Here is a 20,950-nt window from a genome sequence, read left to right on the forward strand (position 1 = left end):
TCAAGATTGGGGATTGTTGGTCCTTATTTTTTTGAGGAGAACAACGCTACAGTCACAGTGAACTCGAAACGTTACGTTAACATGCTACGTAGCTTTTTGGTGCCGAAACTGCGAGAGTTACATGTAAATCGAGATCGAATTTGGTTTCAACAGGACGGGGCCACGGCCCACACAGCCAATGACTCCATGTGTGTTTTAAGGCGGATGTTCCCCCACCACATCATCTCGCGTTTTGGAGATGTCCACTGGCCCGCGAGATCACCTGACCTCTCAGCCTGTGATTTTTTTCTTTGGGGATACCTAAATTCAAAAGTCTACGTACAGAAGCCCCGAAACTTAATTGATCTGAAGGAGGCAATCAGTGCGGAAATTATGGCAATTCAAGAAGAAACAGTAGTGAAAGTGATGGAAAATTTCGAGGAAAGACTTGTGGAATGCATCACCGAGGAAGGACACCATCTTCCGGAAGTCATTTTCCGTACATGATTTTTTGTGGTTAGTTCTTGTAATTGGGTGCCTGGGAGCATTTAGTTACGTAATTGAATAAAATTAATTTGTAAAACTGATGGAGTTATAATTATTTAAAATGTGACCATCCTTTTTGGTCCACCCTGTATAAATAAATAATAATGGATAAATGTTTTCTAAAATATTTCTATACTAAAGCATCCTACTGTACAAAATTACATGAAAGTCAAATATAGAATAATTCTGATTCACTTATAAAATACAGATAGGAGAGGAGAAAAGTTTGACTGCCTCAGGAAACATGAAAAAAGAGACAGATAGCTGGGGAAGCATTATCACCACATAATGAATTCAACACAGTTGAACCCCCTACTTGTTGGTGCACAAGAAATTAGTCCCAAATATTACATCAATGCTGAATTTTTGGATCACCAACAAATTGTATTTTTGCCAATTTCACAGTTAATAGTACCTCTGTTTCACATCCTTTGATAGCTTACCAGTGGAACCAATAATTTTCATTCCAGAAACTTGCATCTCTACTATACCCTTCATGTTCTTAATAGATTCAAAAAAATGCCTGTGAAATACCATTCAAATCACTACCACTGTCTAGTAAACACTTAACATGTATACCTTGTACACTTGTTGTTGTTACAGGGTCTCACATTTCCTTTTTACTTACTATGTGATCTTCTTCATACAACAAATCCTCATTAATCCTTTCCCTGGAAAAACTATCATCCCGCTTACCAAATTGATTATCAGACGTAATCAAATGACAGATAGCATGGTCCTCTTCCTCATTATCTCTCTGAAATTCTAACTCTTCATTAGGCCTAACATTATCCTCCTTTACTCTTTCTTTACTTACCACCTGGCCATCATTATCAATTATAAATTCAAATACCTCGTCCTCATCACTACTGGATTCGCCACTGCTATCGTCATTACAACTACTGTCAGAATCAGACCCTCTGTCACTTTCAATGTACTCGAATATTTGACTAATTGGTTGATCCTTGTTTCCAGTATTAGACCACAAAGCAAAACACCTCACTTCCTAATGATCTCTTAAAAATTTAATATTCATTTTGATGCTTTGGACATCCTAAGCAACATTAACACACTCTGTTTCATCACTTAATTTTATTATAGTAAGTTCCTCCTCACCCTTTATGGGATAAAAATTGCTACCCACACATTCATTCAACATCTCACTAAAATTAGAAATCACATTAGTCTGACTACTATCATTTTCATTACCCTTACCTGCCATTACAGCACATTTATATACAAGTGGCTCTTCATCACTACCTGCTTAAATGCGAGCCGAAACTGGAACATTATCTAGTTTAAATGGTTTGGTTCAGAATTAAAGTCATCTCCTCCATTTCTTTTACTTGAATTTCTCCTATCATTTCCATGCCCATTCTGGCTATTCTCCACCCAACCATTCATTGAATTTCTATTATAATTAGTCCTGTTCATCCTATCTACCTGAAATTCTCTCCCTACCTGATTATTGTCATCAAAATTCCTCCTACAATATTCCACTGAGGGCTTCACCCTCTAAACTTTATCAACATAATTCAAGAAATCACTAATATTACCCCTAGGGCAGGTAAAAGCAGTTCTCTAACTTTCAGATGCAACTTAGTTTCTAACCCATAATTATTGATTCACTACCTAGCTCTTTGTCCAAATATTTCATTTTATTTATACAAAGATGACAGAAACTTTTCACTGTCCCCTTCCTAAAGTCAAATCTCTCTCCTCCCCAAAATTCACTCAAAATACTCTACTGCTTCTCTTTGGACCAATATTCATCAAAAAATGCTTTCTAAAAGTTTTGCCATGAAGTACAACTATCAGCTACTTGAGCTGCCCATCCATAAGCATCCCCCTTCAAAAAACCTGTCAGAAATGACATTTTCTCTTTGTCATTCTATGTTTCAGGCAAATCATTAAATTCCCTAATGAAATCCAGTGGATGCACTTCCTCATATGGTTCAAAATTATTAAATTTCTTACAACTGACAAATGAGGGACTGTTTGGGACACTACATACCCTATGCTTTAGATTTTGTCCCTATTCCATCATTTTCTCTATCTCAGCCAATTTTGAATCAACATTTTTATTTACTTTTGCCAGTTTTGCCTCTACCAGTACTGCACACTTGGTTTCTACCTCCATTTCAAAATCATTTTTAATCTGATCTATTTGGTTTTCAAGTTTAACTCTTTTTTCAGCACAAAATTTCCTGGCAGCAAAGCATCTTTCTCTCTTCTACACATTTACTACTCATAAATGTTAATTTCTCATTAGTGTTATGTACTACTGTCTTTATCCTTTTATCACAATCTTTAGCTATCGCTTCAATCTTCTTATTTAATTCTAAAAGATTAGAGCTGACTACCTTAATATCCTTTTTAATTTATTTCTTCAGTTCATCCTTTAAGTTAATCATGTCACTTCTAATGCTATCAATTTTCTTTTCCATCCTAATAATGTCTTCTTTCATACTACTTTCCATCCTATTCATGTCTTCTTTCATATTACCAATGTCTTCTTTTGTACTCGTTGTTGTTGTGGTCTTCAGTCCTGAGACTGGTTTGATGCAGCTCTCCATGCTGCTCTATCCTGTGCAAGCTTCTTCATCTCCCAGTACCTACTGCAACCTACATCCTTCTGAATCTGCTTAGTGTATTCATCTCTTGGCCTCCCCCTACGATTTTTACCCTCCACGCTGCCCTCCAATATTAAATTGGTGATCCCTTGATGCCTCAGAACATGTCCTACCAACCGATCCCTTCTTCTGGTCAAGTTGTGCCACAAACTTCTCTTCTCCCCAATCCTATTCAGTACTTCCTCATTAGTTATGTCATCTACCCATCTAATCTTCAGCATTCTTCTGTAGCACCACATTTCGAAAGCTTCTATTCTCTTCTTGTCTAAACTATTTACCGTCCATGTTTCACTTCCATACATGGCTACACTCCATACAAATACTTTCAGAAATGACTTCCTAACACTTAAATCTATACTCGATGTTAACAAATTTCTCTTCTTCACAAACGCTTTCCTTGCCATTGCCAGTCTACATTTTATATCCTCTCTACTTCGACCATCATCAGTTATTTTGCTCCCCAAATAGCAAAACTCCTTTACTACTTTAAGTGTCTCATTTCCTAATCTAATTCCCTCAGCATCACTCGACTTAATTCGACTACATTCCATTATCCTCGTTTTGCTTTTGTTGATGTTCATCTTATATCCTCCTTTCAAGACACTGTCCATTCCGTTCAACTGCTCTTCCAGGTCCTTTGCTGTCTCTGACAGAATTACAATGTCATCGGCAAACCTCAAGGTTTTTATTTCTTCTCCATGGATTTTAATACCTACTCCAAATTTTTCTTTTGTTTCCTTTACTGCTTGCTCAATATACAGATTGAATAACATCGGGGAGAGGCTACAACCCTGTCTCACTCCTTTCCCAACCACTGCTTCCCTTTCATGCCGCTCGACTCTTATAACTGCCATCTGGTTTCTGTACAAATTGTAAATAGCCTTTCGCTCCCTGTATTTTACCCCTGCCACCTTTAGAATTTGAAAGAGAGTATTCCAGTCAACATTGTCAAAAGCTTTCTCTAAGTATACAAATGCTAGAAACGTAGGTTTGCCTTTCCTTAATCTTTCTTCTAAGATAAGTCATAAGGTCAGTATTGTCTCACGTGTTCCAGTATTTCTACGGAATCCAAACTGATCTTCCCCGAGGTCGGCTTCTACTAGTTTTTCCATTCGTCTGTAAAGAATTCGTGTTAGTATTTTGCAGCTGTGGCTTATTAAACTGATTGTTCGGTAATTTTCACATCTGTCAACACCTGCTTTCTTTGGGATTGGAATTATTATATTCTTCTTGAAGTCTGAGGGTATTTCGCCTGTTTCATACATCTTGCTCACCAGATGGTAGAGTTTTGTCAGGACTGGCTCTCCCAAGGCCGTCAGTAGTTCCAATGGAATGTTGTCTACTCCGGGGGCCTTGTTTCGACTCAGGTCTTTCAGTGCTCTGTCAAACTCTTCACGCAGTATCGTATCTCCCATTTCATCTTCATCTACATCCTCTTCCATTTCCATAATATTGTCCTCAAGTACATCGCCCTTGTATAGACCCTCTATATACTCCTTCCACCTTTCTGCTTTCCCTTCTTTGCTTAGAACTGGGTTTCCATCTGAGCTCTTGATGTTCATACAAGTGGTTCTTTTATCTCCAAAGGTCTCTTTAATTTTCCTGTAGGCAGTATCTATCTTACCCCTAGTGAGATAAGCCTCTACATCCTTACATTTGTCCTCTAGCCATCCCTGCTTAGCCATTTTGCACTTCCTGTCGATCTCATTTTTGAGACGTTTGTATTCCTTTTTGCCTGCTTCATTAACTGCATTTTTATATTTTCTCCTTTCATCAATTAAATTCAATATTTCTTCTGTTACCCAAGGATTTCTAAGAGCCCTGGTCTTTTTATCTCCTTGATCCTCTGCTGCCTTCACTACTTCATCCCTCAAAGCTACCCATTCTTCTTCTACTGTATTTCTTTCCCCCATTCCTGTCAATTGTTCCCTAATGCTCTCCCTAAAACTCTGTACAACCTCTGGTTCTTTCAGTTTATCCAGGTCCCATCTCCTTAAATTCCCACCTTTTTGCAGTTTCTTCAGTTTTAATCTACAGGTCATAACCAATAGATTGTGGTCAGAGTCCACATCTGCCCCTGGAAATGTCTTACAATTTAAAACCTGGTTCCTAAATCTCTGTCTTACCATTATATAATCTATCTGATACCTTTTAGTATCTCCAGTGTTCTTCCATGTATACAACCTTCTATCATGATTCTTAAACCAAGTGTTAGCTATAATTAAGTTGTGCTCTGTGCAAAATTCTACCAGGCGGCTTCCTCTTTCATTTCTTAGCCCCAATCCATATTCACCTACTACGTTTCCTTCTCTCCCTTTTCCTACACTCGAATTCCAGTCACCCATGACTATTACATTTTCGTCTCCCTTCACTATCTGAATAATTTCTTTTATATCATCATACATTTCTTCAATTTCTTCGTCATCTGCAGAGCTAGTTGGCATATAAACTTGTACTACTGTAGTAGGCGTGGGTTTCGTGTCTATCTTGGCCACAATAATGCGTTCACTATGCTGTTTGTAGTAGCTCACCAGCATTCCTATTTTCCTGTTCATTATTAAACCTACTCCTGCATTACCCCTATTTGACTTCGTGTTTATAACCCTGTAGTCACCTGACCAGAAGTCTTGTTCCTCCTGCCACCGAACTTCACTAATTCCCACTATATCTAACTTTAACCTATCCATTTCCCTTTTTAAATTTTCTAACCTACCTGCCCGATTAAGGGATCTGACATTCCACGCTCCGATAATTTTTTGTACTCATATTACTCAAACTACTCATAATTTCCATTAACATCGCTTCCAATTTTCCATCTGCCACAAACTTTTGTCTTTTTATCATTTCATCTACAATAGGACTTTTGTCCCCATCATTCAAAGTTGCATCCAGGTCTGATTTACAATCTCTATCATCTACAAAACCAGTCTCCTACTATCCCTTGCCTCCTATCACACTGTCTTGTTCATTAAGGTCACTCATTATGTATCACTTAATACAAAACAGCTTTTGCAACAAATTACCTTGTTTTTAATCACTCATCTGCTGCTGCTCTGCTGTGGTTATCTCAACTTGTTGTCTGCTGTTTAGATTAGATTAGATTAAATTAGATTAATACTAGTTCCATGGATCATGAATACAATATTTTGTAATGATGTGGAACGAGTCAAATAAGTTGTAATGCTCTCAGCGAGGTGTCTTGTTTATCTCGACCAGCTGTGTCCACCTGCGTGCTGCTGGCTGCTCCTGTACTCAGTGGCTGCTTCTGTAGAACCCGCTCGCTGATTGGCTGCTGTCATACTGTGATCATGAAACCCAAGCGCTGATTGGCTGTTGCATCACTGTACTGTAAAATTCTCTTGATTTCACTGTTCAAAATTCCCGAGTCCTAGTTTATTGTGCCCACATACAATATTCCTCACCCAGGGTTCGTCTCCTTTGTTTCTTTGTTGATTGTTGTCCTTGGTGTTAATGTACTGGCTAAAAAAAAAAATAGGGGGTGGATGTGCAGTACTGTCTTCTGTAAATGATGTAGCTGACAGATGCATAGTTGTGTTTCACAGTCTTTCACTTTTTTAAACCCCCCCCCCCCCCCCCCCCCGCCCCCAGTAATACACAGTGCACTACAGTTCTAACTTCCCATAAGCCTTATTAATAGTTAGCAGGCGAACCATCCACATACTGCTACAATACTTTACTATTGAACATCTACGACCAGTAAAGGCCTAACCACAAAGTTCACAGTTATTGAGGAATAGAAATGTACGTATGTAGCAGACACTTCACTGTTTTAACACACTTATTTCACAGTTAAAGTATTGTTGTCATTCTAACAGGTTTCTCGTCTGAAACTCGGCCATGGACTGACTGACTCGTGACCAAAAATCGGGACTTATATATCATCACAATAATAGGTGCTGAACCTACACATTCTTTGAAGTTTAATTTACAGAAATTACAATTAAAATTTAACTCATTAAATTAACTGACTACATCAAAAAATTGGTCTTTTTAACAGTTTCTTCTACTACAAGGGTTAAGCCGAATTACTGGTTTAACTCGTGCACTTAACAAATATAGTTCCGCAGTCAATACTTCGAACAAAACTATTAATTTCTTTGGAATTAATTAAGGGCTGGCTTTGCTAACATGTTTTTGAAGAGATCAAATATATACTTTAAGATTACTAGCATTTTGTCTTCCAAATATTTACAATTATTACAGAATTTATATTTGTTATATTCTTTCAAACTGAGGGCCAACATTTCCCTTTCATGAAAAATACAGACTATATTCATGTATGTTAATGCTAATTGGTTCAAAAATGAAAAAACCAATTTAAGTAGGCAGATGGCAAAACAAGAGGGAAAGAAAAAATACCCCAGCTTGCTTCGTCACAAATATCCTTGACACTGATTTGTTGTTGAATCTTAGAACATATTTTGAGCTCAAACATAATGAGGTATCTTGAACAGAATGAACTCCTCAATGGCAACCAGCATGGATTTCAAAAACATCAACCATGTGAAACCCAACTCATACTTTTCTCACATGACACACAGAAAGCTTTGGATCAAGGCAACCTGGTACATCTGTTTCTTGATTTCCAAAAAGCATTTGACTCAGCACCCCACCTACATGTATTGTCAAAAGGGGTATCAAGTGAAATCTGTGACAGGTTTGAGGACTTTGTGGTAGGAAGGGCACCACACATTATCTCAGATGGAGAGTCATTCTCAGATGTAGAAGTAACTTCAGGTGTACCCCAGGGCAGTGTGCTGGGACCCTTGCTGTTCATGTTGTATATTAACAACCCTACAGACAATATTAATACTAAAATCAGACCTTTTTGCGGATGATGCAGTTATCTATAATGAAGTACTATCTGAGAGAAGCTGCATAAATATTTAGTCAGATCTTGATAAGATTCCAACATGCTGCAGAGTTTGGCAACTTGCTCTAAATGTTCAGATATGTAAAATTTTGCACTTCACAAAACAAAAAATGTAGTATCCTATGACTAAAATATTAATGAGTTACTGCTGGAATCAGCCAACTTGTACAAATACCTGGGTGTAACACTTTGTATGGATATGAAATGGAATGGTCATGTAGGTTCAGTCTTGGGCAAAGCAGGCGGTAGACTTTGTTTTATTTGTAGAATACTGGGCAAGTGCAATCAGTGTACAAAAGACATTGTTCACAAATCACTCATGCAACTGGTTCTAAAATATTGCTCAAGTATGTGGGACCCCTACCAGACAGGACTAACAGGAGATATTGAACATACACAGAGAAGAGCAGCACGCATGAATGGTCATAGGTTTCTTTAATTTGTGGAACAGTGTCACAGAGATACTGAAGGAACTGAAGTGTCAGAATCTTGAAGACAGACGTAAACTATCCAGAGAAAATCTATTAACAAAGTTTCAAGAACAGTCTTTAAGTAATTACCCTGGAATGTAATACAACCCCTTATATATCACTCACATAGGGATCATGAGGATAAGATTAGAATAATTACTGCATGCAGAGAGGCATTCAAACAATCATTCTTCCCACACTCTATACATAAATGGAACAGGGAGAAACTCCAATAACTGATACAATGTGATGTACCTTCTGCCTTGCATCTTGTTGCGGTTTGCAGAGTATAGATTCAGACACGGATGTAGATATAATGCTTACTTGCTCATAATTAAGAAAATTAAGAACTTTTGCCATTGTTCTCATTGCATAAATTCATTTTCTTGATTTTTGGCATAAGAATTCAATATGCTACTCCCACAAGAGATACCAGTTTACCACTACACCAAGGAAATCATCCAATTTTATTTCTGTACTGTAACAGTTCTGACACTAAATGTAACTGGGTTTTCTCTTTTGATGCTAGTCAATTGTCAGGATGAGCATTGCTGAAAAGGGCATTTGATTCTAAAGCATTATGTCAGGGTGAAAATACTAAATAAATTAATTTTTCTCTCTTAACAACATGTGGGCAGGATGGGTTCTTCCTTGGCTCGGGTATGAGGTAGAATGAAACAGCATTTTTACATAAGATAACTTTTATTGAAAGTTTCATACAACTGTATCTTACTGGATGTTCTGGTTCAGAGAGTGGCAGCTGTGTCGTTTGCGAAGCCTTCTGCTGTGGCAGCGGCGGCGTCTGATTATGCGTAGCGGTGTGTGTCTCGCGTCGCCGTCTCGCCCAGCTGACTGGAGACACACAGCACGAGGTGGCCCATTTAATTATTGCGAGCGAAGTCATGCATCGGATGGTGATATCTTGGATGTGGCGTCCCAGTGTTTCTCTTCTCTAAACAGCCGCATGTGTTGTGCGTCGGCCAGCCGAGCGGCGCGGCGGGGGAAGGCCAGTGTCCCGGACTCGAACAACGGACTCCCACTTGCCAGTCTTTGGCTGTCAGATCTTCATCCCAGCTCACAGGTGACTGCTGATGTGAGGCCGTCTCCTTCCCGTCCTCACGAGTCACCCAGGTACGTAACAATCAGACTTCAAATACCTTTGAACTTCTGTCTTCTGGCGCCGAGGCTGCTGCTTGCTATTCCATTACAGTGGTGGACTTGGTGCGTCTGTGCATGATGTAGTCTCTTCCTGCATGACGGTCTTCAGCACAGAAACTGACAGAAAACTACTGCTACTCTTCTTCACTTCCTTCGTCTTCTTCGTCTCTCATCTGTCGGGCCCACTGCATATCGCATATTTATTCACTTCAGTTTACTGGAGGTGAACGACTTCACGGTCATTGCCTCTTCCGTCACGTTGAGAAGCTTCTCGAAGAATCTTCTTAATGTCGGTCATTGGTTCTTGGAATGTAGGCGAGAGCCTTTGATCACATGTGACGACTGAGAAACACATGAGCCGGTCATTGCCTCTTCTGTCACGTTGAAAAGCTTCTCGAAGAATCTTCTTAACGTCGGTCATTGGCTCTTGGAATGTAGGCGAGGGCCTTTGCTCACATGAGACAACTGAGAAACACGTGAGCCGGTCGGGCGATGCACTCACGGCTGAATCGACAGCGCCCGCTTATGTGGAACTTGCTGACTTCACGGTCATTGTCTCTTCTGCTCTGCTGTTCTGCCCGCTGTTTGCCAGTATGTAACTCTCTAAACTAAACCAAGTTTTTCATTTACATTCTAATTTCTACTTCACTTTGATTTCACTACTTTATTTACTTAAGTACCACTCAACAGTACCATCATCAAACACAACACTCCACTGCACTTCATCCAATTCATTAGACATGTTTTAGCAATACTTAAGCTTGAGTGATTGTTTTGGAATGAATTTTTCAATCCAAGTGAGACACAAGAACAATTTTGGGCCAGGTCATTCATGTTGGGTGCACGATTAACACCTGTTGTGTCATCTGCATAGTTAAATGCCTTGCTGTTGTGTTCTGCTGGCAGATCATTCAAATAGTAGAATGCTATTTATATGAACATGTCATCAGAACGACTACTTAACTGAACTGTTACTCACTCGCATATGCCACCCTCCCCCTGCTACGATCTTGCATCCTCCCACACACCAACTTTCCCCCGCCTCCCTCTCCCCAACCCCCCCAGCCCACAACATCAATGCCGAGTTGCCGAAGATTGTTGTAATTTTTTTCTGTCTGTCATGATCACTTGTGTTAGTTTTGCCTCATAAAATAAACTTGTGATTAATATGTCTAAACATAAATGTATTGTCCTGTCTTCTAGAAATAAACATGAAGTTAATAAAAAGTTAATGGAAGCTGAATCTGCAACCAAGAGATCTAATGAGTACAAAGTTGGTAAGCCAACAATCACAGATATATATAAAAAAAGGGACATGCATCACAAATTTTATGTCTTATCTTAATTCTATTGATCAATAGATAAGTTGTGAAACTACAAAGCTCTACGTAAACAAAGATCTGGATTGTGCTGTTTACAACTGGTGTACACAAAAAATATAGCAAGGACATCCTTTCGCTGTTCTCATTATATGTTAAAAGATAATCTGATTTAATGACAGTCTTGGAGGGCTATCGAATTTTAAAGGAAGCAAGGGCTGATTAAGATACTTTCAGTCAAGACAAGGCATTTATGAACTTCAAATACAAGGACAGTAACTGTTTGCTGATTTTTGAGCAACTGATCCTTTCAAAACCAAACTGAGGAATATATTGAGGGAAGCACAATATGCTCTCCAAAATGTTTACATTCTAGTGAAACTGGGCTAAATTTGAAAGCTTTGCCAAGAAAAACCCTTGCTTCACATCATGAATTAGCAACATCTGGTCCTAAAATATGCAAGGATCATAATACGTTTGTTTGTGTGGCTATCTTCTGCAGCAGCTGTTAACATCTGTTATTGGAAGTTATCTGTCTTGAGCTGACTGCAATGTAATGAAAAAGAATTACACCAGATGTGTTTTGCTTTTATTTACAAAGCATCTTCTGTGATATTCTGTAAATTGGATACACGCATCTGTATACTTATTTTTTATTTTTTGATTCTTTATGGTTAAAAACAGTGTTTTCTTTATAAAGTTGGTCTGCAAGCTATTTACGATGTTTTCTTTAGATAATCTGCTCTTTATGCTCTGTGTGTGTGTGTGTGTGTGTGTGTGTGTGTGTGTGTGTGTGTGTGTGTGTGAGAGAGAGAGAGAGAGAGAGAGAGAGAGAGAGCGAGTGTTAGTGAAACTGTAATGCATGTAGGTAGAGACATATGTATCTTGCATCACATGTATGGGATTTCAGTTGGTATATTCCTGATTGCTGATACAGATCAATTTTTGCTATTGTTTTTGGGAAGTATTTCTGAACTGAGTTGTTGGTTTGGTGTGCTATTTTTTTGCCTTGTTTTTGAAAATATTTGGATAGTCTTTGTGTGTATTTGTGGTTGTATGTCATTGTGTGCCATCTTTTACTTTCTGTTTCTTTCACACTTTGTGTTGTTTCTATTCTTGTATTTTGTGTATTTGTTTGTGTGTGGTTTTGTCCTTGTGTTGTTGACAGTTGGGTGTTTGTTCTTTTCTGTTTCTTGATTTTCTTGTTCAGCTTTGTTACAAAGTTCTCTTTGTATCCATTGTTTGTGGCTATTTGTATTATAGTACTCATTTGTTTTTTGTTTTTTTGTAATTGTCTGTATCTAATGGTACTGTGTTTAGTCTGTGGAGCAAGTATCTAAGTACTGCCTGCTTTTGAGAATTGGGGTGTTGTTATTGTTATTTATTGAGCATCCATTTTATCATATACAATGATATAGGAGTTGTCATGTTACATTATATGAGTTTGTAATTATACAGTAAATTAATAACATAGATCTATGGTGGTAAAACATATATAAATATGTATCTAGTGCAGCGTATAGTAGAGAATAACAAAACAAACAATAATTAATCATTTATAGTACATACAATTTTCATACATTTGTTTTTCAGGTATGACTTATTATCATTGACCAATACAGTAGAGAATAACAGAACAAACAATAATTAATTAATTATAGTGTGTACAGGCAGACTATTTTCATATGTTTGTTCAAATATGAATTATCATTATCATTGACCACTATGAATAACAGAACAAACAATAATTAATTATAGTGTGTACAGGCAGACTATTTTCATACATTTGTTCAAATATGAATTATCATTATCATTGACCACTATGTTCTGAAAATCCATGTACTCTATAACACTGTAAAAACATTCTCTTAATAACACTTTTAAGCTCATTTTTAAAAATGTAAAACTTTTCTATCTTTTTGATGCTTAAGGGAAGAGCACTAAAAAGGATTTTGGGGTGATACATTGCACTTTAGTGATATTGGGCTGTTTTGTGTGTTTCTCTGTGGAAATCATTCCTGTGTCTTGTTGGGTAGTCATGGCACTCACTATTTAAAGAAGAAAGAAGAAAATTGGGGGTGAGACTTGAAAAAACAGATACTTTCATAGATACATAAAAATGGAAGCGAAATTGTTTGAAAATTTCCCTGCAAGGCTCTCTTGGTGCAGCTCCTTTCATTATTCATAGTGCTCGTTTTTGAATAGTACCTCTCATTTCACATTCTTTGATAGCTTACCAATGGCACCAATAATTTTCATTTCAGAAACTTGATGTTCAAGAATGGAGGAGTGTTGACAATGCAGATCAATGATACCAAATCATGCAGGACAGTGAAATTTTAAACCTCATCACTGACACTGCCATCATGACATCAACTAATGGGCCAACAAATGAAGATGAAACCGTACGGGCTGCTTCTGAAGCATTTCATTCTTTAAAGCTCAAGATGAATACTACCAGTATATGTCCTGAAAAAAGTGAGTGACTTAACTTCTCATAAGCTGGTAAGCTTCCTTAGACAGACGAAAATTAAGGACGTATTTAAAATGTTAGTACCATAAAAATGTACTGTACATGCAAAGTGTTGCATTCCTGCTGTACTTATATTTGTAATAATAAAAGATACTTATCTTATTATAAATATATATAGTTTTCATAGTTAAATTAGTAAATGGAAGTATACAGTTCAATTATCCAAATAAACCATTTTCCAAACACCCATGTCCCCAAACTAGTTCGGGTAATCAGTGCTCTACTGTATATAATATCAACAACAGAGGTCCCTGAACTGATACTTGGAGCTGGACTGGAGTTGTACTTCTTGATAGTGTCGCCCACTTCGTGTGTGACCTGATATTTGTCTTTTAGGTATGACTGTGTGAAATCTTTGGCCATTCCTCTTATACCTTAAGTTTCCAGTTTATCAAGCAGCACTTGCAAGACACTGTGTCAAACGTGCGGGATAGAGCTAGACATAAATATGTTACCCTTTCTTTTTCATCTGACTTCATAAATATTGTATGTTCTAGGTTGTAAATGGCAGATGCTGCTGGGTAGCCTGATCCACATATCGCCACACAGTGGCCACTAACCTGTGGCTACTAATGCAAGAATTTGTGGCAGATTTCTCACCACTTCTTACTACTTTTGCTAAAAGCATGGGTAGCAACACTACACCACCTTTTAACTAAACAGTTGAGTCTATTCAGAACTTCACACTGATGTTACCAAACAGTCAAAAATCATCCCATCATTGTCCCAGTACACTCAATAATAATTTTGACTTAACCACAGGGCATTTTTTTTAATGCTCATAGTCTGATGTGTCATTGTAAAATGGTTAGGTGTGATGTGATACTGCTGCTATTAATTTGTACAAGTCTTACACAATTCCAGTAGGTGGGGACTATTAATCCTTGCAATACCAGACTGGGACCAGGGTAGGGGAGGAGATACTCCATGCCCACCTTTTGAAAATATTGTAATCTAATCAGTTACTTTAGATTGTAAAGTTTTTGAAAAAATGTTTATTGTTTCTAATGAATTCTTCCACCTGATTTCATAAGTTCATAAGTTTTCCAGTTAAACATGACCCAAATTTTAATTCTCTGTAGTAGATGTAACTTTCCCCAACAAATAACATAATCAATATTTTCAGGTTCAGGACCTTACTGACACATCAGTATCTCTTTAAGAAGTATACTGTGAGTAAAAGTCGACCAAAATTTACAAACTTTGAATTTTTTAAAATTTTTTTAGGGTGTGCATAAAAGCACACCCTCTTGGCAGTACACATTACCGAAAATGTGTTGATGTTGCTAAGAGTGTCCTAAACAATATTTTCATGTTCTGAACCTTACTAATACATGAGGACATCTTTAGAAAGTATGTTGTTAGTATAACTCAACAACAATTAACAAACTGAGTTTTTTTTTAAATTTTCCCTTGTCAATAATGCATGTTATTGAAAATGTATTAGTATTGCTAGGGTTAATGATGCGATCATGGAGTTTTGTTGCAAACGCTGCTGTGTTTGCTGGGAAGTTTTGAGAGGATTTAAATTCAGTACAGACATTGATCAGTCCCATCTTCACACTTTCATTCTGTTTTGAGCAATAAATAACATCAATAAAAGCTAACTTCTTAAATTCTTTAAATTGAGCACATACCCCTCACTTCTCTTAACCCCCATAGTGTTATATGAACCCCTTCACACATATTGGACAACAGACTATACACATTATTAGATCAATCGCGTTGTAAATTGTCATATGGGTAGAATTAAGATAAACTGTAGTGTTTGCTAAATTAGTAACAAATTCAATCAAAGCACATTTGCAGCTTGCTTTGCTACCTGTTTGAAATGCAAGTAAGATGAATCATGGTATTCTAATTGAGCTGATGTTTTAATAGTCCATGATTGTCAGGATGCACTTGGAAGTAGAGGATACCCAAAGAGCTCCAATGATCTCAAATTTAAAGGTAACTGAATGTCAATGACAAGAATTTTTAAAAGTTTCTGAATTAGTTGCATAGCTGTAGGGCATTTTCCAAACTAATTTGCCAAGCAAAGGCTTGTTCTCTTCAGGATTGGTAGCACCTCCTTGGATATATGCATTACCATCTGTACCACTTCATACAACACTGAGATGACAAAAGTCATGGGATAGTGATTGCACTTATACAGATGGTGGTAGTATCATGTGCACAACGTATAAAAGGGCAGTTCATTGGCAGAGCAGTCGCCTGTACTCAGGTGATTCATATCAAAATGTTTCCAATTATGACTGCACGACAGGAATTAGCTGACTTTGAACATAGAATGGTAGTTGGAGCTATTCGAAAGGGATATATCATTTTGAAATAGTTAGGGAATTGAATATTCTGAGATCCATAGTGTGAAGAGTGTGCTGAGAATACAAAATTTCAGGCGTTACCTCTCACCATGGACAATGCAGTGGTCAACGGCCTTCACATAATGACTAAGTGCAACAGCATTTGCTTTGAGTTGTCAGTGCTAAAAGACAAGTAATACTATGTCAAATAACCACAGAAATCAATGTGGGATGTATGACAAAATTATCTGTTAGGACATGCAGTGAAATTTGGCATTAATGGGTTATGGCAGCAGGCAGCCAATGTGAGTTCCTTTGCTAACAGCACAACATTACCTCAAGCACTTTTCCTGGGCTCGTGACCATATTGGTTGGACCCTAGAAACTGGAAAACGGTGGCATGGTTGAGTATCATGCAAACTTCATGAAACCATGGACCCAAGTTGTCAACAAGGCTCTGTGAAAGGTGGTGATGGCCCAATATTGGCGTGAGCTGTGTTTACATGGAATGCAATAGGTCCTCTGGTCCAACTGAATTGGTGTTGGGAGACTTGGAGACCATTTGCAGCCATTCATGGATTTCATGTTCTGAAACAAGGATGGAATTCTTATGGATGGCAATGTGCCATGTCATTGGGCCACAATTGTTCACAATAGGTTTGATGAACATTCTGGACAACTCAAGCAAATTATTTGGCCACCCAGATCACTTGACATGAATCCCATCGAACTCTTATGTAACGTAATAAAGAGATCAGTTCATGCACAAACTCCTGCACTGGAAACACTTCCGTAATTATGGATAGCTGCAGAGGCAGAGCCAGCATGGCTCAATATTTCTGCAGGGACTTCCAACAACTTCTTGAGTCCATGCCATGTTGAGCTGCTGCACTATGCTATGCTGGGCGAAAGGAGATTTGACAGAATATTAAGATGTATCCCATGACTTTTGTCATCTCACTGTAAAGTAAGTTCCTGCTTAACATTGACAAGAATGTACTTCATGTTTTCAAGATAACTTTTCAGAGATATCCATGTTCTAAACCATTTGCACTTGTCTGCTTATGCCAGTTCCTCCATAAACCATCCTGTTCAAGACCGATTTTGATGTTGAAACATGTTTTCAAGATTGATGCGGTATCTACATTCCAACTGTGACTAATTTAATCCCATATCAGTTCATATCGAATTTCCTGAAACAGGAAAGTGAATGTGCTACATGTAAGATGGGATTATGCTGCAGTGCTTCAATTCTTTTCACAAATTTCCCCTCCATAGCAAACTGTTGCCTGGAATGGTCAAAGCATCTTGGTGCTTCATAACTATGCAGGATTTTCATTCCTAATGAATGTCACTGAAGCAAAAGGTTAGTGCAGGAAGTATTACTGGCAAATGATTCTTTCATCATTTTGACTGTAGCTGTTATGTTGAGGGACAACATTGTTCTTCTACGGATTCAAGCCCAACAATTTAAGGAATAGATGAGTTTTTGGTGTTAACGTGTCATGTTTCCATTGCATAGTGATATGGTGCTGGCTGCATGTGTGATTTTGTATCATATCCCATCCTGCTTCAGACGTAGCCACATTTCTTCACTGTGAAAGTCAATGAGATGTCTGTTCTGGTCCACATATTCAACTCAAGATGTCTAATGTCTGAAGAGTCACTGAGAGGTAAAATACATTGCTTGGTGTATCTACAATTTGTTATCCTGGACCAACCATAGCAAAGAATTCAGACATAATGTGAATCAAGTTGTCACTTGATTATATCCTGTTTAACTGCTGTTTACGTGTGCACTCTTGAGGTGAAGGGTCCTCTGGTCTCCATGCAATGGGCCAGAGACATACATAAGGTAGAAACTGTTGTTACTAGTCACACATGCATGGCAAACAAATCTAATTTTGGACACGTCTGGAGAAAATGAAGTTTCATTACAGTTATGCATTTGTCCTTGCTTTCCCCAAAGAGTTAATTATGTCACACTGGCAGTGAGCAAAAGAATTAAATAAATTAAAGATTCTCCTTGGTGTGCAGCACATACAGCATTCTTGGTGCTCAGTTATTGATAGGATCTGCCCCGTATAGGTCTCACCCCCATTGCTGGGAAACTGAAGGATATTGGCCTGCAACAGGGCATGTGAGTGGGATCAGGCGGGGATATACGGGTGTGGACACCAACTGGAAAAGGAATCTGATATGCTGGCAGCAGTGTGGTGAGTTGCAGGTCCAGTTTTACCTAGGACGTGTGACTGCTCCGTTGGGCCGAACATAGATGGAAGGCTACACCCTAACCTGTGGAGTGTTATTGGCACCATCACACTGTTTGGAATGTAGCTGTCAGCTACTCAACTGTTGGAGGAGTAGCTCAGAAAACTGTTGCAGGCTTATATTGTGCACTTTATGGAGAGCCCTTTTCTGTAATGGGCAATAACTTTGTTCTTAACTGACACATGACTCACACAGTCTTCGTTCTATTTGGATCTAGCTGGTATCTGAGGTCATTCCTCCAATATCCTGTTGTGAGCCAAGGCACTTGTGTTATTTTCCTACTAGGCTGTGTTTAGCTGATTCTGTGGACACATATTCATGATTTGTGGTAAACACGGGTTTTGATTCCTACTTACCATGTTACTAGGCCTTAGTAGTGTGTCTTCGTTGATTGTGTATACAACCCTGCACTCCCTGTTAAAATTTTTCTGTAAGCTACTTGTCTGACATGTTACCTATTTATTCCTTGCTAGCCTTGCTTTATTTATTGATGTTTCATACAGAACAGTGTTTAATTCTGCTTATGTATGTGTTTACATGACATATGACCGCCCCCAGTAGCTGAGTGGTCAGCGCAACAGAATGTCAATCCTAAGGGCCCGGGTGCGGAGCCCGGCTGGTTCGGAGATTTTCTCCGCTCAGGGACTGGGTGTTGTGTTGTCCTAATCATCATCATTTCATCCCCATTGACGCACAAGTCGCCACAGTGGCGTCAAATCGAAAGACTTGCACCCAGCGAATGGTCTACCCGACAGTAGGCTCTAGTCACACGACACTAACGATTATTTACATGACATATTAACCATTGCTTAATACATTGTTTACTGAATTCAAGAGTGAAGCTGGGAAGGGGCCTCATTGTATGCTGTAGTTGATTTTGTGGCTTTTGTCAGATAATTTTTGCCAATGTAAATGCCTCTTAGACCTGCGGAAAAGTATTTATTTTTGTAAGACATTTAGCCAGCCAGTTCTAGTGTCTTGAAAGTAAGACATAAGCAAAACAAGGATAATGGAATGTAGCTGAATTAAATCTGGTAATACCGACAGAATTATATAAGAAACGAGATACTAAAAGTACCAGCAGTAGATGAGCTTTGATATTTGGACAACAAAATAACTGATGATGTGTGAAGTAGACAGGACATAAAATGTAGACTGGCAATGCCAAAAAAAACTTTTCTGAAGCTGAGAAATTTATTAACATCGAATTTAGATTTAACTGTTTGGAAGTCTTTTCTGAAAGTATTTGCATGGAGCCTAGCCATGTATGGAAGTGAAAAAGAGACGATAAACAGTTTAGACAAGAATAGAATAGAGGTTTTAGAAATGTGGTGCTACAGAATAATGCTGAAGATCAGAAGGATAGATCATGTAGCTAATGATGAGGTATTGAATAGAATTGAGGAGGAAAGAAATTTGTGGTACAACTTGAGTAAAAGAACAGAGCAATTAATACCATACATTCTGAAACTTCAAGGGACCACAAATTTAGTATTGGATGGAAGTGTGGGGCAGTGGTGTGGCAGGGGGTAAAAATCATAAGAGGGAGCCCAAGAGATGAACACAGTAAACAGATTCAGAAGGATGTAGGTTGCAGCAGTTATTCAGAGATGTAGAAGCTTGCACAGGATACAGTAGCATGGAGAGCTTCATTCAACCAGTCTGAACTGAACACCAAACAACAAGAAGAAGGGAGAAATCATCATCAAAATGGCTCTGAGCACTATGGGACTTAACAGCTGTGGTCATCAGTCCCCTAGAACTTAGAACTACTTAAACCTAACCAACCTAAGGACATCACACACATCCATGCCCGAGGCAGGATTCGAACCTGCGACTGTAGCAGTCACACAGTTCCGGACTGCGCGCCTAGAACCGCGAGACCACCGCGGCTGGCGAAATCATCATCACAATAAACTAAGAGTAGTAAGACCTCACACCGAAATATTTAAGTGTTCACTTTCCACACACCCTGTGTGAGAGTGGAACAGTTGAGAAATAGTCTGCAGGTGGTTCGAGGAACACACTGTCAGACACTCTGGAGGAAACGCCATGGTTCAATTACTCCCAGGGCCCAATTATCCTGTGCTTCATGACCCACTGATATAGTCTGCAGGTGGTTCGAGGAACACACTGTCAGACACTCTGGAGGAAACACCATGGTTCAATTACTCCCAGGGCCCAATTATCCTGTGCTTCATGACCCACTGATAACTTCAATTAACGTTCCACTGCAAAATCTCATTTAAGCAATCCAGACATCTTAAGTTTTTGAGTTTTCTAAGCGATAATGAATAATGTCTTACACTTTTCAGTGTATATATCACATAATTTTGTCACGAAAAACTTGGATCCTATTTAAAAGGTCTCAATTTTGAGATTACTGTTCTTATTGGTGTAAATAAATCAGAAAAAGCATTTTATCTTCCTCACACTGAGGATTAGGAGACAGTCATAAACAACTAGACAGCAGTCACAACACAATTGAACAGGTGAATCTGTTATCATTCTTTTTTTTATAAAGTAATATATGCTTCATTGTAAAAAATTGTTTTTATATTTATGAGAAGACTCACATACGAAAGATTCACAGTCATTGTCTCTGGGGAAAGGTTCATTTTTACTGGCTTTGGCAAAAATATGGTCCAGGAACCTATCAATAAAATATCGATTGTTAATAAAATGCCGGTATAATAAAATTTGAAGAAAATTGAGTTCTATATCGTTAAAATTCCTACGGTATGAATTATACTGTAAGGTCAGTCCCCACTTTTACATTCACTTGCCGTACTTTGTTACGTGTCTCTTTCAGTATAACGAAGGTTCTAAGCGGCCCCTATATGG

This window comes from Schistocerca cancellata, chromosome 9, assembly GCF_023864275.1.
Source record: "Schistocerca cancellata isolate TAMUIC-IGC-003103 chromosome 9, iqSchCanc2.1, whole genome shotgun sequence".
Lineage (NCBI taxonomy): Eukaryota > Metazoa > Arthropoda > Insecta > Orthoptera > Acrididae > Schistocerca > Schistocerca cancellata.